Source organism: Dermacentor albipictus, chromosome 1, assembly GCF_038994185.2.
Source record: "Dermacentor albipictus isolate Rhodes 1998 colony chromosome 1, USDA_Dalb.pri_finalv2, whole genome shotgun sequence".
Taxonomy (NCBI): Eukaryota; Metazoa; Arthropoda; class Arachnida; order Ixodida; family Ixodidae; genus Dermacentor; species Dermacentor albipictus.
This window is the reverse complement of record NC_091821.1, coordinates 307,768,765-307,792,891: the sequence shown is the minus strand read 5'-3', so window position 1 is coordinate 307,792,891 and position 24,127 is coordinate 307,768,765. Positions and strand designations below refer to the sequence as shown.

At 49.4% G+C, this 24,127-nt stretch overlaps 1 protein-coding gene across 4 annotated transcripts in view; it reads left to right on the top strand.

Moving 5' to 3' along the window:
• Positions 1-24,127, top strand: part of LOC139057300 (arylsulfatase B-like) — a 162,764-nt gene that overhangs the window by 15,215 nt on the left and 123,422 nt on the right. For 3 of the 4 annotated variants that reach the window (XM_070535254.1, XM_070535260.1, XM_070535234.1), the window contains exon 1: positions 13,796-13,926. The exons of the other annotated variant lie outside the window; for it this stretch is intronic. The gene's annotated coding sequence lies outside the window, so the exon portion shown is untranslated. Of the gene's footprint in view, positions 1-13,795; positions 13,927-24,127 lie in introns of those variants that run through there. 4 annotated transcript variants of the gene reach the window in all.

The following is a 24,127-nucleotide window of genomic DNA, read 5'->3' as shown; positions in this document are numbered from 1 at the left end:
CTAGGGTCGTGTTGCAAGCAGACAGAAGGCCGCGGCCACGTGAAAACTGGACGAGACAGGCGGCAATGAGAATTCCGCGAGAAGTACAGCGGGAAGAAGGGGCGACTAGGGCGACTCCCTCGACGATCTGACTGGACGTTACGGCTACAACGTCTTTGTGACCAGGAGGCAGGACGTAGTCTACAGCGATGGCCAAGTTCACGCAAGAAGGTGAAGAGTCCGTAACAGGTGCAAGCGTGATATTGACAACTTCCTCTCTACATGAAATGACCGCTGAAGCAGAATGTAGGAAGTCCCAACCCAGTATAAGTTCATGGATACACGTTGGAAGGATGATAAACTCAGTGTGGTGGCGAATGCCGTCTATGAGAGCACGAGCTGTACACTGTCCGTTCAGATGAATGAATGCATTATTAGCATCATACAAAATAGGTCCAAGATAAGGCACTTCTAATTTCCGGAGCCTTGAACATAGATCACTACGAAGAACAGAAACGGAGGCACCGGTATCGATGAGAGCTGACGCGAGAACACCTTCAACAGTTACGTAAAGCATGTTGACCGGGCGAACAGGAGGAATTTTTGAAGACCGATAGGAGGCAGTTTCCCCTCCAAAAACTGCAACAGTTAGTTTTCCGAGCGCTGGTCGGCAAGATGGAAAATGGGGCGAAGCGTTGATGTAGAGCGCCGGTAAGGCGAAGGAGAACGACGTCTGGCCGAACGGGAACTATAAGGCAGATCGGCAGCAGCTGGACGAGACAGAGAACGCTGCTGAGGGAACGAGTACGATCCGGGATAGTAGGCGTCAAGTCGGCGAGTGCGGTCTCTCTCGTGCTCAGCATAGCCTCGTCTTTCATCCTGCCGGCGACGGGGGCAGAAGCAATATATCTGACCGCGTATATTACAGTAAAAACAAACCGGACGAGATGGACGCCACTGATGGTAGGATGGCGCAGCAAGTGCTCTGGTTCCCATCGAAGCCGAATGGTCATAGATAACGTCAGTAGGCACGGAAGTGATGGTAGGGGTGGGTAGCGAAGCAACATCCGCGTAGGTAGGTGTGGGGCGCGCTACCGGAGCAAGATGCATCGTGGGTGTAGTTGTCGCTGTCAACTCTTGCTTTACGACCTCGCGCAAGTGGAATGTGGGGGTTGGGGCACAGGCAGCAGGTGAATGACCCAGGTCTTGTATTTGAAGCTCTTCGCAGACGATGGTGCGAATAAGAGCACGTAGATTTGAAGAATGGAGAACCTGCGGATCGCTGCTGTCATGTCGAAGACCAAGAGACCGCAGCTCGTGTAAGCGCTGACACGTGGAAGTGATGTCTTGGAGAGAAGCCGGATTTTGCACGATTAAGGAGTTGAACGTGAGAGACCCAATGCCTTTTAATATGTGTCGAAAGCGTTCGGCTTCCGTCATGCTAGGGTTCGTACGGCGGCACAGAATCAAGACATCCTCTATGTATGAGGTGTAAGACTGTTGTGGAAGTTTGAGGCACGTACCCAGCTTCTGTTTGGTGATTTCTGCACGGCCAGACGAAGAAACGAAGATTTGCCGCAGCTTGGAGGTAAACGTGGACCAATCCGCGATGTCGGATTCATAGTTGAAGTACGACGTCTTTGCAACACCGGTCAAGTAGAATGCGACGTGTCTCAATTTCTGGGTGTCGTTCCACTTATTGCAAGAACTCACACGGTTGTAGTGGTCGATCCAATCGTCGACGTCATCACCGCGCAGTCCCGCAAAGACAGGGGGATCGCTTTGAGGGCTCGTCACAGTCCAAGAGGGCACCGCAGGCGGAGTCGTCTGTGTGGTGGGGTTAGAGGCGCCGGAAGAGCAGGGGTTGGAAGTGTCCATCGTTGTAGGGGTAGCCGGGCGCAGGCGGCGACCGGAACGTAGCTCCAGAGAGGACGGGAACGCGAGAGGACGTCGGAGTCTTGACGTACCTCCACCCCTTTATAAGACCGAGACCGACCAAGCTGTCAAGCGCTTTTTAACGCGATAGCGTTAAGGAGCTCGTGTCGCAGAAAAGCCGGTGTCGTCGGCGTCGGCGTCCGCGGCGTTGACCATGAGCGATAAATCACGGCAGGCACTTCATAAATAAAAAGCAACTTCCAAGATGGGCTGGATGGGAATCGAACCAGGGTCTGCAGAGTGTGAGACGGAGACGCTACCACTCAGCCACGAGTTCGATGCTTGAAAGCGGTACAAACGCGCTTCTAGTGAACGCGGTGTTGCCTTAAAAACGTGCCGTAGAAAGTTATACTGCGGTGTATATCGGTAATTATGAGCATGTAACTTACACAAGTCGCATTTACACGAGTAGGGAAGTACGTTTCCACTAAATTTCTTCTGCGCTTACCGCACACGCAGAGCTATCTTGCGGCAAACACAGAAGACCCCCTCCTCTCAATGTACGGCGCTGCCCCGACAGGTGGCGCACCATGCGCGCATTGGGGCTGTGCGCGGACCGGCCCCGACTCCCTCTCCCCTGACGACGCTTCGCCGTGCTCCCACGCGGGTTGCAGAATCAAGCGCAGTTCCCTTCTTTAGATTACTATCTATCTCTCTGCCCGTGCCGATCACGACGTTTGGCAGGCGTAGATCGTTTCCCCCTCCGAGACACCGAGTTCTTTGGTTCGTTCCGTTTGCTCAGGCGCACGTTTCGTTGCCGCGCCGAACGCTGCGTTGCTCGACGCTCTCCGTGTGATAGGTGGCCGCAAAGTCCGATGCGGGGCGCCTCGTAAGTGATCCCTGCGCCGTAGCGCATTGTCTTACACCCCTTGGCGGGTCGATGGGAACGCTGTCGCGTTCCACTCTTGAAGGCGAAGCTTAAGCGTCCTCTAATTTTTGTGTCCGCGCAGTGACCGTTGAGTCTTGTATGAACTTGTTGTCCAGTCTCACCTATGTATTCTTTGCTACAAGCGGCGCATTCTAGACAGTAGACTACGTTGCTTGATGTGAAGGTGAAAGCCGAAGTTACCTTGTGTGCGTAATTTGACGCTGTACGTTTTACTGTAGTAGTAGATTGAATATGTTTGCATGTAGAGCACCTAGGGTAGCCACAGGGACCGGTTCCCAACTTCGTCTTTGCCCTTAGTTTGGCATGCGCAAGAATATCTTTAAAGTTATTGTTGCTCCTGTAGGCTACTCTGGGCGCGTCGGAAAAAATCTTAAAGGGGTTGGGACACCAAATTTCGAGGCTATAAAAAGCATGTTGTAGGCTGCTTCCGTATGCAAGGACACCCAGAACGAGGTAATCAGACGCTGCAAACATTTCAAAATAATTTTAATTCAGCTCCAAAAAGTCATTAAAAACTCCTTCTCGTAGTCGAGACCCATCGCTAGCGCGGCAGCTTCTACGTCACAGAGGAGGAACGAAAATATTGACGTCATAGCACACCAGCACAAAAACGTGACGTATGATGTAGCGATGAAATGCCGATTACGGAGCCTGCTGAGCCGAGCGACCGAGCATAGCCTCCACTATGACCGAGCTACAGCCATATAGAAATCGTTTCTTGATGCAAAGAAGGGGTAAGGCGTGCAGACACGGACACAGGAGGAGAGAAGTGGACAACACGAACGCCGCACGGCGGCCCGCGAATGGCAAACTGCGTGCAGCGAGTTGCCGTGCCTTTGCACGTTTGAGTGTAAAACAATAGCCGGCCGACTCCGAAAGGGACCAGGATATGCGGCGTTCGTGTTGTCCGCTTCTCTCCTCGCATAGTCGCATAGTCGGCAGCTCGGAGCGGTCTCTCCTTCGCTTGGCCTTTCTCAATGTGAAGGCCCGTCCACGTTACCGGCCCGGAAACTCGCCGCACGCCGTTTGCCGTTCGCGGGCCCCCGTGCGACGGCGGTTTTGCTCGCGAACGGCGAGATTTCCTAGCTGTAGAGAGCACGGGCCCGGGACCTATTTGTGCGGCAGCCGTACGGCGAAGCGGCCAATCAGCGTCCGAGGAGTGGTCACTCTGTGCACCGACGGCAGCTTCACCGCCTCTGATCGTTCGGCGCCGCCGATATCGTGGCTAGGCCTTTTCCGGTTCACTTCGAAGCTAAAGCTTACGGCGCTTCGGAATGAATCACCGACTCTCACAAGCCGCAATATTTTCTTACCGTTGTTGTCGCTCTTCGCAATAATTATAATAATCGCGACATGCACTTCGAATCGCCAGTTGACCTCTGCTGGCAGAGCACGCGTATGAGCGAGCAGACGACGCAGAATAGTTTTACGTCACTATTTTTTGTGGCTCGCGTGACCAAGCCATGTTGCGTTTCCTCCTCTGTGACGTCATAGCATCCCCCCGGAGCCCAGAAACCGAAACCGAAATCGCTCGGTATAATAATGCTATTATTAAATTATTTATCGGATATGTATGAATCCCGCTGTGTGTATCGTGCTCCCTGAAGCATGACGCAACGTTTGAATCAACAAACGCATGAACGAAAATTTTGATGTCTCCACCCCTTTAAGTTTCTGGTTGCTGGTTTCTGGTTGAAATTTCTGGTTGAAGAGGCGTTGTTGTTCTTGTGATCCTGGGGTGGGGCTTGAGGACCTCGGCTCGATCAAGTTTGGTTGCAGCGGTGTAGGCTTTTTGAAGGTCACTGTTTGGGTGGTTCCTGTTTGATAGGGTTTCTTTAAGGTGATCGAATCTATCTATGTAATCTTGGTTTTCAACGCAAATTCGACGTAATCGTGTGGTTTGGCCTTTAAAGATGCCTTGTTTGCAATGTCTGGGATGGTGGCTCGTATATTCTAGGTACTGTTGTTTGTCGAAAGCTTTCCTTACAGCGTTGTTTTTAGCACCCCATTTTCAATGTATATTGTTGTGTCCAGAAAGTTTATGTGCTCAGTTGAGGATTCTGTTGTGAATTTTATTGTTGGATGAAAAGAGTTTAGAAATGCTACATATTTATCTAGACTGACTTGACCATGTCCCCATATTATGAATATGTCTACTTTGTGTCGTACGTATGTGTGGGGCTTGGCAATAATAATAATATTTGGGGTTTGACGTGCCAAAACCACTTTCTGATTATGAGGCACGCCGTAGTGGAGGACTCCGGAAATTTTGACAACGTGGGGTTTTTTAACGTGCACCTAAATCTAAGCACACGGGTGTTTTCGCATTTCGCCCCCATCGAAATGCGGCCGCCGTGGCCGGGATTCGATCCCGCGACCTCGTGCTCAGCAGCCCAACGTGTGGGGCTTGTCAGTGCAGCGCGATAGGAAATCGGTTTTTAGAATCCCTATAAATATAGACTTCAGTAGAGTGTTGTGCATTGTGTTTAGACAGCGTTGTTTTGATCGAAGATAAACCATCAGGGATTGGAATGTTGGTGTACAGGAGAGTGACGTCTAGTGTTGCGAGAATTATGTTGTGGGGTAGTGTGCCTTTAGTATTAATGTCCTCCATAATTCTCAGCAGGTGGGGCATAGTGCAGGACAGTGACAGTGACAAGAACTTTATTAAAGTGTCCTGAGGAACTCGACTGGGGGGAGCCGAAGGCTCCCCGATCAAGTTGGTGGCTCCGCCCACAACGGGACAGGGAGGTGGGGACTCTCCGCGACGTCGCAGGCCCTCTGGACGGCCTGTAGTTCTGTAGGGGAGGACTCCGGAAATTTCGACCAACTGGGGTTCTTTAACGTGCACCTAAATCTAAGTACACGGGTGTTTTCGCATTTATCCCCCATAGAAATTCGGCCGCCGTGGCCGGGATTCAATCCCGCGACCTCGTGCTCAGCAGCCCAACACCATAGCCATTGAGCAACCACGGCGCGTGGCGTATACAGGGTGTCCCCTGTACTTTGAGCCAAACATTAAAAATATGTAAATGCCTTGTCGCTGGACAGAATCAAGGTAATGTTATTTGCCTTCGCTTGGAGATACGCGGATTACGTCTTGCATTCTGCCTAATTACATAATTCGTCTTAATTAATACATAAACTTTTCGAATATTATAGTTAAATGAAACGTGTTAATGAGAAAATTGTAGAGCGACATGAAAAACTCCCGATACAGACTTCTGTTGTTCGATACGTACTACGTAAAAGTATTCTTCCGAGCGCGAAAGAAGCCCGGGAATGCCCGCAAAGTGCCTCGACCGGCCAGTCGCGTGGCAATGTTGCGCGGCATATTTTCCTCGCTCATGCTCGGATATTCGAGGCACTTGCACCCATACGTCGTCAGGTAAAAAGTACGCTCGTACAAGTGCAGCTTATGCAGCTGCAAAACATTTTAGCAAATTTCGTTTCTAGTTTTGAATACTCTGTACAGACTGCGCAGTTGTAGCGTTTCCGCTGTTTGACTGAAAACTCGCTTGCAGCAACGTGGCTCGCCGCCGTCACAGGTGGTGTGGGACGATGACCGGTGCGCGACAACGCGATGGCAGTGATGCCGCGCAGTCAGTCGCCTGGTCCCAGGACCTTGATCACGATGATCATCATTTATTGCCGTCCCCTTTAAAACGGGGCGTTGACGAATATTCACCTACCCTTCTTGATTTGATTAGGTTTGCTGTACAGGTTTTAGAGCGCAGCTCTCAGGCGGCGGTTACTGCGGCGAGCATCGGCGTCCCTCGTAACCGAGCGAACGATGAAAGAGCGAAGGCAGAGTGCAGCGGGCTATGAAAAAGTATGAAAAGCGGCGATGCCGAAGAGAGCGCGAGGAGAAAGTGGAGGAGGAGGGTGCAGTTCAACCATGAGACGGAAAGCGCAGGAGGAGGGTATGGCGAATGTGTCCGAATAAAAGCGTAGTGATGCGCAAGACGCGCTCTCAGACGATGATGGCTACGAGATGGCGCCACAGTTGCGCGTGTCGTCTGTTCAACGATGACACCACCGATACCATATCTGGAAACCAAGCGTTGCATGAGTGGAAGTCTGTCTGCGGCGGCTGCTTTGAACCACGCCCACGCGTCACCCACGCACTGCCTCTCTCGATCTCCCGATTAGCGAGGCAGTCGCGCCGCACTTCGTTCCGTTTGCAACGTGCCGCACGAGACAGATTGTATGCGCTAACCAATATAACGCGAAAGCGCGAAATGCGCTAAAATTTCGCATTAGCGAGTATCGTAATCGTCGGTGATCTTTTTTCATTCTAGCATTTTTGTACACATCTCTTTAATCTTTTCCAGTCTTCCTCAAAACTTCTTTATCCATATTTTACCGCTTCCTATGCCAGCAATAGACCCGATCTTATCAATCTTTCCTTTGCTTCTTTTCCATCAATATTCTAAACGTATCTTGCTTACCTCTACTGCTGACCGGTTGATACTTCCGTCCACTCTAAATCCAAGCGCTTCTAGAAGGTGCACGTCACCTACGGGTCTCACTGGGTGAATCCCTTCGCAATACATTAAGATGTGCTAAGGGGTCTCCGGATTTTTGCCGCAGCATACAAATGCCTGATCTTGTTGCGACGATTCGCTCCGGCATGTTTTTTTTTCCTTAGGCAGCTAGTTCGAGCCTCAAATAGGAAGGCCTGCACTTAGTGTTATCGTACCAATTTTCACTACTAATTTCTTTTTTCTCATGCTTGTAATTCTTCACAGTCTCTTTAGAGGGCAGCTCTTAGGCGCCCGTTCCGGCGTTGAGTGTCGGCGTGCCTCGGCGTTGCTTAGTGCGTGCGTCATTGCACACGTCACGTAGCAGCCATGAGCACGTAAAATAAAAAGCAATAATGTCCATACCGAAATGTACCGAATTTTCCTTTCAAAGCCATTAATTTGTTTGCAGAAACCTCCCTGAGAAATGTGACGTCAATTCTAGAATTTTTAACATGTTTTTACGGTTCGCTACGTCAGCCATTTTCGGTACCACCATTCGGTCACGTCGCCGACTATGACGCCGGATTTTCGTGTAATGGGGCATATAATGCTTTATTTCGCATTAAAAAGAATGCATTAAAACGCATTAAAAACGAACGCATTAAAAGAACGCATTAAAAAGACGGCAGTTCTTGTTGGATCCTGCTGGCCTCGACAGAGCAACCATTTCGCTCACCTGCAGTAGTGGTTTGGCTGAGTATCGGGTGGTTTCAGGTGTCTCACTAACCTTGTTTTAGTTTCTGGTTGATTGGCATTCTTTGCGTCAGCCGTCTTGGGCTGATGTCGACCATTTCTCCTGGCCAGGCGCGATCCGCCTGGTCAGTATCCCTGCCACCTAATGAATTGCCGCTAGATTTATTTTTTCGTAGTGGCGTCAGCACCATTCCTGTTGCGCTTGTGCCTACCAATGGAGGTTCCATCAGGATCACGAATCCACAAGCTGTCCAGAAGTCACTTAAGACCACCTCCAACCACTTCCAAACCATCAATGACGTGCGAGCGTTCGGACGGGGAGGCATAGCGTGCCGTTCACCCGACCGGACCTGTGTTGAAGACCTCTTGAAATGCACTTCATTCGCTTCCACCCCGGTGAGTGCTTTTAATCCCGTTCACCTTGCGTGCACCAAGGGTCTTGTACGGGGCGTAGACTCCCGATTAAGCCCAACTGAAACCCTGGACAAGCTCTCCGCAGCAGGTGTCATTGCTAACTACCGTTGCAATCAACTGATAAATAACAAGAAGGTTCCGACGGAATCTGTAATTGCAACGTTTGTGGGCACATCATGTTCTTCTGAAATAAAGGTGTGGCCTCTTGTGTTCTGCGTAGAGCCACTCGCGTAACGCCCAATCCAGTGTCAGAATTGTTGGAGATTCAGGCACAGCGTAGGAGGATGTAAGTCTAGCTTGTGTTGCCGCACCTGTGGAGATGGTCATTCTTCAAGTGAATGCTCCGCTCAATCTCAAAAATGCTGCCTGTGTGGGGGAGCGCACCCAGCAGACTATTCGAAATGCTCAGCTCGCGCACAAGAAATGCAAGTTCCTGGGATAATCGACCGCCGTCGCTGCTCCCGAAGAGATACAGTTGCAGTTATTAAAGACAGGGCCTTCGGATACTCCGGTGTTACAGCGCGCAACACTCCAATCGTGGATCTCAATCTCTCCGAAGCAATTGACGCTGCTGTGGAAAACAATGGCTAAAGCTATGGATAAATTGATATCCAGTCTCTCTGATTGCTAAGCGCAAGTTATTTCCAGTCAGATGTTGCAGATAATGTAGTCCACTAAGACACCAATGCAGTCCCCAGTATCTTATGCCTCGAATGCCTAGCAACGAGGTAGAGACGCCTTCTACATTTGCAGAACATTCCACAGACACTACTGCGCTAGTCAAGCAAGGCGAGGATGAGCCTTCTTATTCGGACACTGTTAGTGTCACACATATGGAACTTGACACTCGAGCTCCCAAACGTATGGGATCCCCAATTTCCAAAACTATGAAACCAAAATAAAAAAATGAGTCAACCATCTCCTATGATTACAGAAAGTATTCTAATGGCGGCAGTTGCCGCTGCTGTGCGTTCAACACCATTGGGCAGTTGAAAGTACTGCAGTGGAACTGTCGCTCTACACTTTCAGCTTTAACAGATTTATCTTGCCTATCTATTCAATTCAATCTAGATATCTTACTTCTTCAAAAAATGTGGCTTTCACCAGAGAAAAATTTTCATTTGAAAGGTTTTCGGTCTTTCTGATTTGATCGAGACTCGCGAGGTGGAGGATTAATGATACTTGTTTCCAGTAAAATTTGTCACAAGGCAAAAATTTATTTTCAAATAATGGACTGCGACTTCGAAATTTGGGCCATAGATTTATTTCTCCCAGGATACCATCCATTTTCAATTATAAACGCTTATTTCCCGACCGGTGTGCAAAGTACACGTCAACTTGATAGGGCTGTGGCTGCTTGTAGAAAAGAAATTTTGTTTGTAGGGGATTTTAATTCGCATCACGCGTCGTGGGGGCTAAAAACAGATATGTGTGATAAGAGACTATGGGAGTGGACTATTGATAGTCACCTTTCATGTCAGAACACAGGACAAGTAACTTTTGTTAGAGGTCCCTTTCGTTCGGTGTTAGATTTAACATTTTGTAGCGCTGGCATCAAGGTTTTGTCGTGGGAAACGGTTGACTCAGTAACCAACAGTGATAATCTTCCTGTATCATTTGAAATCATTTGTCCAATAACATATTTAGAATACCAGGCATGCACATTTGTGAACCATACGAAATTTAAGACTTCCTTGCGTTCAGCTGTTTCGAAACTTGCCAATACCAATGATAAGGAAATCGCTTCAACCATTTGCTCAATTCTAGAAGATTTGCGGATGCAAGCTGAATTTGTCATCCCTTCGGCTAAAGGCACCGCTTGCCGCTGGTGGAATAATGAGTGTACGCGGGACTATAGAAAAAGAAAAGCTGCTTGGAAAATGCTTCTGCATAATCAGTGCCCGACAAATTGGAAAAATTATCAGTTTCACGCTGGTGTATTTAAGCGTACTGTTAATCCAGCCAAAGACGAATACGATATTAGGCATTACGATTATCTATCAAATTAAAAAAATAAGCGTGCTTTATTTGCACTTCGTTCTAGGAAGGGGCTACCAGCACCCTTAACATTACACTCAATTGTTTTGACCCCGCAAGAATTGAGCGCCTCCCTAGAAGAGATTGCCTGAGGCTTAGAAAATCGATTTGCGGCCCGGCTTCCGGCTATTCATTCTACATTAGATCCTTCGGATGGCTTTACTCCAATTTCTATATTTGAACTAAATGAGACTGCACTATGCATGCCGAATTCAGCCTCTGGCCCGGACGGTGTCATAAATGCAATGTTAAAAATATTGTTACAGGAATCGCCTAACGTTCTTTTAGACCTGGTGAATTATTCAGTTAAATATGCTTGGATTCCGTTGCAATGGAAGCTCGCCAAAGTAATATTGATGCGTAAGAAACAAGAAGGAAGGTATATATTGGATAACATTAGGCCCATTGCACTTACATCAAACGTAGTAAAATTCATTGAGAGGCTTCTTCACCTTCGTATCATGAAATTTATTGATGATTATTCCATTATTAGTCCCTGTCAGATTGGTTTCAGGGCCGGCTGCTCCATCTGGCATGCCCACGTCGACTTAGAAAGCCGAATACAACTCGCTCGACGTCATATGCAATACGCTGCCTTAGTGACGCTCGATATCGCTAAAGCATACGACACTGTGGAGCACACTGTATTGATCAATCGGTTAGTATCCTGTGGTGTTCCTGGGTATATAGTAGCGTGGATTCAGTCATTCTTAGGTGAAAGAGAATTCTATTGCTACGAAAGCGGCTTTTGTTCTTCTAAGCACAAACAAACGAGAAGCGTACCGCAAGGCTCTGTCCTTTCCCCTGGGCTTTTTAATATTCTTATGAGCACACTACCTTGTCATCAAGAAGTAACTACTTATGATCTAAAATAACGTACAGCGTGAAGGACAAGGACAGTGATAGACGACATACACAGCGCTGTGTATGTCGTCTATCGCTGTCCTTGTCCTTCGCGCTGTACGTTATTTTTGATCATGAATTACCAACTAGCCTAAGCAACCACCCTAGTTAACTACTTATGTTTATGCAGACGATATTGCGTTTTTCGCATCTGCAAACGACATCCACACGCTGTACCAACGACTGCGAACTTACATTTGTGCTCTGGAGAGGTGGTTAGATGTTAATCACTTTATACTGAACCCCAGCAAATGTGCTGTTCTCGTTTTTCCGATACGTGACATAGTGCACATTTCATTGTCTTACCACCTTCAAGACATACCACAGGTGGAATCTGTTAAATACCTCGGAATTATTTATAACGCGTCTCTCAACTGGCGCCCACACATAGATCATGTGACTGGAAAAGGTAACCGTGCAACTGGCATATTGCGTAGGCTGAGCAGTCGTCGAATAGGATTGGGAAGAAGCACACTCCTAATGATATATCGTATGTACGTTCGCCCTGTATTAGAATTTGGTTGCGCGCTCTTCTCTGGAGCTCCAGCCTACATGTCCCGTCTTCTAATCCTCTTAGAAAGAGAAGTGTTACGTCTGTGTTTAGGTCTTCCTAAATTTGTTGCAAATTCTATTCTTAATCTAGAATCCCCTGTTCCTCCTCTTTCGTGCAGGTTCCGGCTTTTGACAGTGCAGACATTCTTAAGGATTTACGAATAACCGCTGCGACATCCCCAAACAATCTTTATTTCACAACCTGCGTTGTTTTTCGGTGTCAACTGGCCGCGACTACTTACTCCGCAAATTATATTTGTGCAAAAATTACTTGACTCTTCTGGCGTACGCATATGCGATGTACTTCCTATTCCCGACAGAGCTGTTGCAACGGATATTCAATTCAATGACATTTTTCCTAATAATGCAAAATTATTTCCACACCGTATTCTAGACGGTATATTACAAGATCATCTGAAAAACCTTCAAACAAACATTGTAAATGCGACAGATGCTTAACAATGGGAAGAAAAGTCATGTGTACGAACATTTTCCCCGATTCTTGATTGGACATTGTCTCTTCGACTGCCAGATTTCATACCGATTTTTTTAGTCGAATTCATGGCAGTAGTGCCGGAATTACGCAAATTAGTACCATCAATTACGTCAGCCGTGATAGTCACTGATTCGTTATCATTGTGCTCATCCTTTACTGCTCTGGTGATTCTCGCGTGATGAGGACATTTCAATCATTGGTACCTGGGTACTTGATAAGCGTGCGTTTGATTTAGATGCCTGGCCACAAAATACTAATTATAAATGAAATTGTAGACTCTCTGGTGAAGGTATCGATAAGTGGTCCGATTCTCCATTACTGCCCATTGACTGCTCATGTTATTGCTGCTAGATTTCGCAGGAGTGTCATAATGCAGGCGGTATCAGGCTCCGCAATTACGAAGTCTGTGGATTACGGACATCTCATATACCCTTGGCACAGGGATTTTTGCCGAACACGGAAAATTGAAGTGTCCATCACGAGACTGCGCTGCCGTATACCTGCGTTAAACTTCTATCTCCACAGGTCTGGTCTGGTGCCCTCACCATTATGCTCATTCTGTGGCGAAGCGGAGACAATAAACCATTTCTTGTCTTGCAGGCGTTTGTCTACTATAAGAAAACGACTACTCGAAATCCCGCTTCGCACTATTGGTCTAAATTTATCAGTGCCTGTGATCCTATCTTTTGGAGCCTCTATTATTGGGTTCAGTCACAGAAATGTTTGCTTGGCAATCCAAAATGACCTCATTGAAACCAATCGATTTCCATGTTAGACTGATCGTTCTCCCTCCCCACCATAGCTTTCTTTTAGTTATTAATATTATTATTATTATTATTATTATTATTATTATTATTATTATTATTATTCCCGGTTTTATTGTGCTTATTTTTTTTCTCTCCAAACCCAAACGCCTACTTTTAAACTCCAATGTTCGATTTGTTAACTCCCTTATTATTATCTTTTTGCACCTGATTTAACCACCCGATTCATGGGCAATCCCCCCATATTGGGTATTTGCCACGGCCACACAGGACAACAACAACAACAAGCACCGCGAAACACAAACGGCTAGACATCAATTCTCCGCACTCACTGTAAACGACATGAAAGCGTAGGCGTTTTAGGAGATACACTATCATCTGCTCTCGTACATGGAGTTCAGTGTACTTGCTGATAACAGCTGTAAGTATAGGATGGCAGCTGCATTCGCACCTAAATTTTATTGCACTCATGAGGCAAATGAAGAGGTGTATTGCTGTGACCCTCAAGCGACGAATGCAAGAGTTAATGTTATTGCGAGATTGTGCTGAGGCTTCCGAGATATGCTCGACAGCTGCCTGTCGAGGATAGCAAACTGCTCCGCGCACGTCCGTTTAGATTGCGATAGCAGCTTTCCAAGCGAGCTCAGTTGGTGGCGAGCACACCGAGGCGCCCTGTCGAAATCCCTGAGCAATGGCCGAAATTTGTTGATGCCTATGAAAGACTCGGCTTGGTATATGGTAAGTATCTTCACTTACGCTCCATCAGGTACCGCCGCTATTAAACGAGATACTCGCGCTTCGTTTGCAGTGGCCATAATACGGCGCGAGCACCGCAGGTAGAAGTGCGCGAAATGCGTCAGTCAATTATTCGAGTCAACAAACGCGTCAACAGTGGCGTTCATTACCGCATGGTGGAACTCTTGTGCTTCTTAGCCGAGAGAAGGGGGGGGGGGGACAGAAGGCATAAAGAGAAAAGTCAGGGAAGTCAACTAGAGGAGCATCCGGTTTGCTACCCTACATGAAGAGTAAGAAGAAAGGCGAAATCTCTGGAGAGTGAAGGAGTGGTGCGATAACGCTTACCGAGCCGTGTAGCACTCGGTTTCCAATGCATTTCCGAGTACATGGCCCAGACGGCTGTTTCCGCAAGCGGCATAGTTTCTGTGTACAGAGCTGCCCGTGTAGTAAGACCAAATTGAAACTGAAAGGAGTTTATGAAGTATACTGCACTTTAATATCTAACACTTAATAAGCAGACTTTTCTGTGTTCTTCCTTGGCAGTGTACAAAAAAAACACACATTTAATTTCCAAACGTCTAGAAAAAGAGAAAGGCTGCCGAAAGCCATGGATGACGCGCGAGCTACCGGGCAAAATTGACAAGAAAGATCGTTTGTTGAAGAAGTTTACGCCTACGCATAAAGGAATAGACTTTTGCATTTAAGCGGTTTTGGAATGCTTTAGGTAAAGATATGTCTTTCAGCGAGTGTTTTTTCATCCAAAATGCAAGCATATCGTGTAGTGCATGGATTTATGTAAGAAAGACAAAAAAAAGTTTCGAAATTGACCAGTGTCGATATTGCCTGTATTTTTTAAAGTTTTCGACAAAATAATTTATAATCGACTATATCCTTTCTGTAACAGGTACGAGGTAACGAAATGTATAACATGGTTTTCAAAAAAAAAAATCCTTCAACTGCATTTGCTCTTGAACACACCCTCAAGCCCATAGTCCGCAGCCCCGTCTTTTCAGCGGAATTCACCAAACACCCATACCTCCAAGAACAGACGCAAGCCCCACCCTCGCCACAACTATGTCCCAACACAAATCCACAATAGCATCACTACCGGGCCTTACGGTCTGGCAGTGGAACTGCCACAGTTACAACAACAAGAAAGCCGTGCTGCAACAACATATTCGCACAGTAAACAAGAAACCCGACATTATCCTGCTGCAAGAAACGGTGACGGTGACACCCACCCTTCCTGGGTATCGCGCACACGTCAGCCAAGCGGAGGGACGGGGCGTCTGCACGTTCGTCCGCAAAGGGCTCACGTTCATCGAGCACCAACTCAAACAAGGCCGCAGCAGGGTGGAATACGCCTTCACCGAAATCATCCCAAGCAAACAACGGAAAGGCAGCCTGTTCATCGCCAACATCTACAGTAACCCCAAGCACCAAACACAGAAATTCAAGACCCTACTACGCACAGCCAGCACCCAAGCCAGAGACAACACGTTGCTGATCGCAGGGGACTTCAATGCCGCCCATCGAGCGTGGGGTTATGTGAAGGACACGGCCAAGGGACGGGACTTATTGCAGGATACCCTGGACCACAAATGTGTCCTAATCACGGACCCCGCGCATCCTACGCGCATCGGCAACTCCGTAGCACGAGACACCACACCAGACCTTACGTTCATCAAAAATGACCACATGGGCAAAGTAACATGGCACAACACGGGCGTCGACCTGGGCAGTGACCACTACATCCTCGAAATTACGATACCCAACCAATTACGGAGCAATACCATTATACATAAGTGGACGGACTGGGACGAATTCCGTAAGGGGCGCCTCACCACAGCACAAGACATCACAGAGATCGAAACCTGGACTGCGGAACTCCGCGATGCAGTGCGCTCAGCCACAAAGACCATAGAAACAGACGAGGACGTCATCATCATGGATAGCCGCCTGGCCCATCTGATAGAGGCCAAACGTTCGATACAGGCGCGTTGGAAGCAGCACCGGCTGAATCGCAAATTGAGGAAGAAGGTGGCTGATTTAAATAGGGCCATTGAACAACATTGCATGCTCCTGTGTCGTCAACAGTGGAACGAGATCTGCAACCGAGCTGACAGGGAATTGCACCGCAGTTGTACATGGAATCTATTTCGGCACCTCCTAGACGAAACAAAGACCAAGTCAACCCAGCGAGACCGCCTGGCCCGCCTCATGCACACCATCACACAACAACAAGGAAAAGACGCTGTTATCAGGAGCCTGGAAGCCAAGTATCTGCCAGACACGCCAACAGAAACCCACCCGCCTTACGGGGGGCTGCCCAACGCGTGGCTAGACCGAGACATTACCATATCAGAGGTACGGGTAGCGCTGCACGAGCTCAACACCCGCTCAGCAGCCGGCCCAGATCTCGTTACAAACAAGATGCTACGCAACCTGGACGACGCTTCGATAGAGGCCCTAACCGACTACTTCAATGAATGCTGGCATTCGGGCAAGCTCCCCCGACAGTGGAAAACGGCTAGAACGATCCTGATTCCGAAACCGGGCAAACCACTGGACATCGGCAACCTGCGTCCCATCTCGCTGACGTCCTGCGTGGGCAAGGTGCTGGAGCACGTGGTCGCCAACCGTTGGCAGGAATACCTAGAGAAGGAAGGCCTCTATCCTGACACGATGATCGGCTTCCGGCGCAGACTCAGCACACAAGATGCCATGTTACAGCTCAAACAAGAAATCGTCGACAACAAGACACAAGACAGCAAAGTAATTCTGGGTCTCGATTTACAAAGTGCATTCGACAAAGTCAAACACTCAGCCATATTAGGACAAGTATCAAGGCTCAACATGGGGGCAACGAGCTACAATTACATTCAAGACTTCTTGACCAACCGCACGGTGGAACTGCACGCCGGAGACCTCAAGCTCCCCGAACACAAGCTCGGCAGTACGGGTACTCCACAGGGTTCGGTTATATCGCCATTGCTCTTTAACCTCGTCATGATTGGGGTAGCGAGGGCAGTAGCGGGGACCGGCGTCCGGCATACGATCTACGCCGACGACATTACCCTGTGGGCGGCCGGTGGCACCGACGCCAGCATCGAGCAACAGCTGCAAGCGGCGGTTACCGCCATCGAGCAGCACCTTGATGGCACAGGCCTCATGTGCTCGCCCGCCAAATCCGAGCTGTTCGTCCTCACACCGCTTCGACCGTGACGGAAGCGCGCTCCTCTTCGCGAGTGTGATCACATCAAAATTGTGACTGCATCGGGGCAACGCATCCCCGAAGTTCCCAAGATCAGGGTCCTGGGCCTGCTGCTCAACAAGAGCGGCCGCAACGATGAGACCATCAACAAGCTTACCACCAAGGCAATGGACGCCATCCGGCTCATACATCGAGTCTCTGCACGACGGGCGGGCATGCGTGAAGACAGTCTCGTGCGCCTTGTCCAGTCGTTCGTGATCAGTCACATCGCCTACGTTGCGGCCTACCTTAACTGGCACGTCACTGACAGGACCAAGATCAACACGCTGATCAGACGGGCTTACAAGGCGGCGCTGGGTTTAATGGAGACCACGAGTACGGCTCGGCTCTTGCAGCTCGGCGTCCATAACACCCTAGAAGAAATAGCCGAGGCGCAGCTCAGCGCGCAATTCGAGCGCCTCTCTACCACCAAGACGGGCCGCAGTATACTGACGTCCCTGGGTTACAGCCCTCAAGCTCCCAGCCGGCAACCGTGCGAGATCACAGATGAGGCGCGGGCCCACATTTACGTGGACCCCATCCCGAAGAACATGCACCCGGAATACAATCAAGAACGGCGGCAGGCGCGGGCCAAGTCCCTCACTGAACAACACGCCCAAGACCCGCACGCCCGGTATGTGGACGCCGCGGAATACAAGCGGGAAGGCTTCGCGGTGGTGGTCGTTGCGGCGGCTACCGGCACCACGACAACGGCGGCGAGCGTGCGGTGCACGAACGCCACAGACGCTGAGGAGGTTGCCATCGCTCTGGCGATCACCGAGGCCGAGTGTCGCATCGTGCTCAGCGACTCGAGGAATGCCGTGCGCAACTTTGCCAAGGGGCGAATATGCGCGCCGGCGGCCGCCATCATCGGCAAGCTCCAACTTCAAGACCGCGGCAGCACCGTCCGTATCAAGTGGTTCCCGGCGCACGCCGGCGAGTGTGCATCCTCACCGAACCACAACGAGACGGCTCATTCGGAGGCACGAGCGCTTACCTTCCGTGCCCCCGAGAGTGACCGATCCGTGTGGTGGTTCGAAACCAAGGACAGATTGACTAGTTATGCCGAAGTAACCAAGTGTTACCGCTTAGCTCGACGGACAATGCCGCCTCCCCACCCGGCACTCAGTCGGGAGGAGGCCGTAATACTAAGACAAATACAGACCGCGTCACTCCTCGCCCCCGCAATGCTGCACGTGCTTCACCCAGAGCTCTATCCGAGTGGGCTGTGCGGTGTTTGTGCAGCGGGTCCGGCGGACCAATGGCATATCATGTGGGACTGTGCCAGGTTCCCGACGGCAGCTACCTCCAGGACTTACCCGCCAGAACTTCAAGGTGCACTGCAGTCTGCGGACAAGGAATCGCAACTATGGGCCGTCCAGCAGGCCCGGGGTGCGCTCGAAAAGCACAAGCCTCATGACCCCCTACAAACGGGCCCAACTGGGCTAGTGCAGAGTAGGGTATAACCCCGGGTCGACGCTTGGCCAGCGTCACGACACGTTAAATCGTCGTATGCCGGCACCTCATTAAAGTTATCCCTATCCTATCCTATCCTATCCTCTTCTCGACCAGAAAGAATATATATTGGTGAAGTTTAAAGAAAAACGATTTCTTTGAATGTTTCTTGGTTTCACACATACCTTGGATTACATAAGTGATAACATATTTTATTTGACAAATTGAAGAGAGAGAGACATTTATTATGGTAGAGAAGCTGGGAGGTCTGTCTGAACATATATATATATGTATATATAGTCATATTATAAGAAGCCAACAAACACTGACACCAAGAACAACATAGGGGAAATTACTTGTGCTTAATAAATGAAATAAAGAAACTATAAATTAATGGAAATTAAAGTGGATGAAAGAACAACTTGCCGCAGGTGGGAACCGAACCCACAACCTTCGCATTTCGCGTGCGATGCTCTACCAATTGAGCTACCACGGCGCTGTTTTCCCATCCACTTTCTTGGGTATTTATGTGTCCTAGTAGAACCCTGGGAGTGTTAGCCAGCGCCGCCACAGTTGTGGGTTCGGTTCCCACCCTCGGTTCACAGAGTTCCTGATAGGGTTCCACAGAACGTCGCCCACTCGGTTTTAGCGAGCTCGTTGGCGTGGCCTTGGGCTTGCTCTGCCAAGAGAGGGATGCGTTGTCTCAGGTGTTTGTTTAGACGTTGTCTTTTCCACCTCTTGGCCAGTTTCCGCCTCTCTTCCCATAGGCTGACCAGGTGAGAGTATATCACCGGCACCTCCGCCGAAGTGCTGGCCTAAGACGGGCGTAAAAAGACAGAAAGGGAGAGAGGTGTTGATGAAGGTGAAGATGGCGGTGAGTGAACATCAATAGCAAAGACTTACAAAGCCTCGAATCTAGACGGCTCTCGTGAACGAATTTGATTAGAGCTTTTACAGCATCACGCCGACAAGAATCTGGCCAAGGACCCAATGGACCTATTCAGACAAAGGTTGATTGGTGTACTTGAGCAAATATTGTACCAATGATTGTCTTTGCACAGCATACCATAGGCAAATGCACAAGACGTGCTCAGTTGTCTCGGGTACCTCGCACTGCGGACTGTCTGCACTGACTGATAAGGTGTAGGGACGGACGGACGGACGGACGGACGCACAGACAGACAGACAGACAGACAGACAGACAGACAGACAGACAGACAGACAGACAGACAGACAGACAGACAGACAGACAGACAGACAGACAGACAGACAGACAGACAGACAGACAGACAGACAGACAGACAGACAGACAGACAGACAGACAGACAGACAGACAGACAGACAGACAGACAGACAGACAGACAGACAGACAGACAGACAGACAGACAGACAGACAGACAGACAGACAGACAGACAGACAGACAGACAGACAGACAGACAGACAGACAGACAGACAGACAGACAGACAGACAGACAGACAGACAGACAGACAGACAGACAGACAGACAGACAGACAGACAGACAGACAGACAGACAGACAGACAGACAGACAGACAGACAGACAGACAGACAGACAGACAGACAGACAGACAGACGGACGGACGGACGGACGGACGGACGGACGGACGGACGGACGGACGGACGGACGGACGGACGGACGGACGGACGGACGGACGGACGGACGGACGGACGGACGGACGGACGGACGGACGGACGGACGGACGGACGGACGGACGGACGGACGGACGGACGGACGGACGGACGGACGGACGGACGGACGGACGGACGGACGGACGGACGGACGGACGGACGGACGGACGGACGGACGGACGGACGGACGGACGGACGGACGGACGGACGGACGGACGGACGGACGGACGGACGGACGGACGGACGGACGGACGGACGGACGGACGGACGGACGGACGGACGGACGGACGGACGGACGGACGGACGGACGGACGGACGGACGGACGGACGGACGGACGGACGGACGGACAGACAGACAGACAGACAGACAGACAGACAGACAGACAGACAGACAGACAGACAGACAGACAGACAGACAGACAGACAGACAGACAGACAGACAGACAGACAGACAGACAGACAGACAGACAGACAGACAGACAGACAGACAGACAGACAGACAGACAGACAGACAGACAGACAGACGGACGGACGGACGGACGGACGGACGGACGGACGGACGGACGGACGGACGGACGGACGGACGGACGGACGGACGGACGGACGGACGGACGGACAGCGCGTGTGCGATTCCTGGGCGCGGTTCACAGCAGCCGCCGCTGAAAGACCTTCGCTCATGCAGCGCTGTTTCCATATATGGTATCGGTGGATGCGCTCGCCGCATGCCTTATCGATGGCGTCAGCGGTGAACGGACAACAGTGCACTACTCTGGCGTCATCTCGTAGTGGTCGTCACCGCAGAGCCCGTCTTGCGCGGCACTACGCTTTCCTTCTCACGCTTTCGCCATACCCTCCTTTTCCGCTTCCCGCCTCATGGTTCCACTGCGACCTCCTCCCCCGCATTCCTCCTCGCTCTCTCTCCGCTGTCGCAGTCTTTCAGCCTCCCCCCCTCCCCCTGCGCTCCGCGTTTGATCTTTCATCCTGAAGAAACAACAGCGCTACACAGACGCGGGCTAAAAGAAGAACATGTACAACGGACAGGCGCTAACTTCCAACTAAATTTTATTTGAAGAAACAAGGTTTATATAGATGGAAAAACGAATATTACCTCCGTGTCATCAAGATCTCTGTATCGCATCACAACAGCTATCTCTTTTTCGTCAAGCGCCACTGACGGGCAGCTAACGCACGTGCCCCCGGCCCTAGCGATGTAAAATGCTTCTAATATCTATCTTTCTAGTCTATCTCTAGAACGTGCCAGAAACTTGTTGTCGCGAAGATACGGACGCCATTTGTGACGATTACAATGTTGAATCAGATGAGCCCCCTATTGTTATTTACGGCCCAATTGTGCTCTCGCGCCCTTTCATTGTAACACCGTCCCGTTTGCCCAATAAAAACCTGATTGCAACTTTTGGGTATCTCATATACGAAATTTCTAGTGCATTCCGTGTACTGCGTGGCATGTTTCTTAGAGCATGGTTCTGGTTCTGCTTTAGTCAGCATAGGGCATATCTTGACTAATTTACAAGGTACACTGAAGACAAGATAAACATTGTGCCTTTGCGCAACCTTCTTGAGGTTGTGGGACACCTTGTTCCAACATGGAATCACTTGTACTCTCTTGCTATTAACTGGCTTTTCTTTGTTAATGCCCTCCCTTACCTGTTTGATCTTTTGAAGAAGCTTATCACAGACGCTAGAAACTAAATCAGAAGGGAAACCGGCTAGGCGCAGCCTTGTAACCTGGTTGTGAAATCTGCTTTATACTTTGTGGATGCAAGATTTATTTAGAGCTTCCTTTAGACAAGTCATTGCAACTCCTCTTTTTACTAACTTGTACTAGGCACTGTCATATGAAATAAGCTGCTTGTTCAATCTTAGCTGGCGTTCCAAACAAACATCCGTGTTCATTAAAGTAAGATTCGGGTCCAGGAAACGAATGCAATTATCACTTGGTTTTTCGCACATGAAGTTTAGAGCCTCCGATGCATTTCTAAAAGTGTTAATTACCGACTACAGTGTCATCTAGTCTCGACCCTGGTACCACGTTAACAACCACCAAGTAGTCATCGACGTACCTCAGTATTGTAGGAGCACATGACTGAATGCGTGAGGGAGTGAGTGAGCGAGTGAATAAACTTTTATGGGCTCCAGCAAAACGCGATAAAACGCGCAACGGGCTAAGCACATGACTGAACCAGAATGCTCTTATCAAAGGCGCTAAGAAAGATATCAGATAAAATGGGAGCAAGCGACGATCCAATGCAAATGCCCTTGCGTTGTACATACCGTTGGTTTTCGAAACTAACGGCGGTGGAATGAAGGTAAAAGTTCAAAATTTCTAGGAACTGGTCACAATTCACTCCAGTAGCACAACTGACCCTAACTTCACCAAAATCTTCGATCTTATTCCTAATGGCGCGGAGCACTCCCTCATGAGGAATCGCATAATACAGGTCTTCCACGTCCAATGAAAACGCGTACACATCGTTCCAAGTTCCTTGTAAAGTCAGCACAACTTCACTAGGGCGCCGCATGAGGAAAGGGTCATATAGGGGCAATTGGCATAAATGGCGCTTGAGGTAGTGGCCTACTTGCATCTGTCAAGTCTTCTTCTCAGAGACAATGGTCCTGAAGGGGCATTCAGGCTTGCTTGTCTTTCCAGAGGAAAATATTTCCAAAACGCCTAGCTTAGCCCTATTCGTCGCCTTCCGAAGAGCGTCCAGGTTGAAGTTCTTAAGCAGCCTGATCGTTTTAGATTTTTGCTTCTTTTGGTTGAGTACCGCTGCCTTGAAATTCTTCTCAATCGCGTTGATCGATGGCCCTCTCTCGATAGGCGCCTTTAGAAAAGAAGACGAAGCCATCCTCCTTGTCGGCCTGTACCGCGACACGGCCATTTTGCCGTAGGAAGCCAGTTATCTTCTTGAAGGGCTGGCTAGGGGAGGTTTTTAAACACACAGTTCGAGGCAAAGTATCCACAGTGTCACTGGTAACTCGGTCCCGCTCTACCTCACCAGCGCAGTCTCCTATTCACCGTTCCGTAGCGAGCAACTGGTGCTTCTTGTAAACTATTCAAAGCTGTATTTTGGCCCATTTTGAAGCAGACTCCTTACATCTTCTTGAAGCAACATGCGCGCGAGAGCACAATTGGGCCGTGAATAACAATGCGGGAGCTCATCTGGCTGAACATTGTAAACGTCACAAATGCCGTCCCTATCTTCGAGACGCCAAGTTTCTGGCACATTCCACAGATAGACTATAGTAAGATAGATATTAGAAGCGTTTTACATTGCCAGGGCCGAGCGCACGTGCATTAGCTGCCCGTCAATGGCCACTTGCCGAAATAGAGATCCTTTTTCTGATGCAATAGATAGGTTTTGATGTCGCGGTAGTACTATTCGTGTTTCCATCTATGCAAACCCTGTTTCGTCAAATAAAATTTAGTTGAAAGTTAGCGCCTGTCCGTTATACATGTTCTTGTTTTAGTCCGCGTCCTTGTAGCACTGTTTTTTCTTCAAGTATGTTAAACCAACTCGCCCACATCAAGCTTCTGCTGCTCTTTCATCCTTCGCTGTGCTCGTTCGCTCGCTTACGCCGAGGACGCCGACGCTCAACGCAGGAACGGGCACCTAAGAGCTGCGCTCGAAAACGTTAACAATTTATGCGCGTGTCAATATGCTTGCGCACTCGTCCCACGATTCGAGAGTACCTTGTGTGAAAGCACGAATCGTTTGACAGTGAGACAGAGACACAAATACATGAAAACGAGCGCTCGTCCTCGTGTGCCTGTGTTCCTGACTCGCTGTCAAACTTCTCGCTCTTAAACACAAAATGTTTCAAACA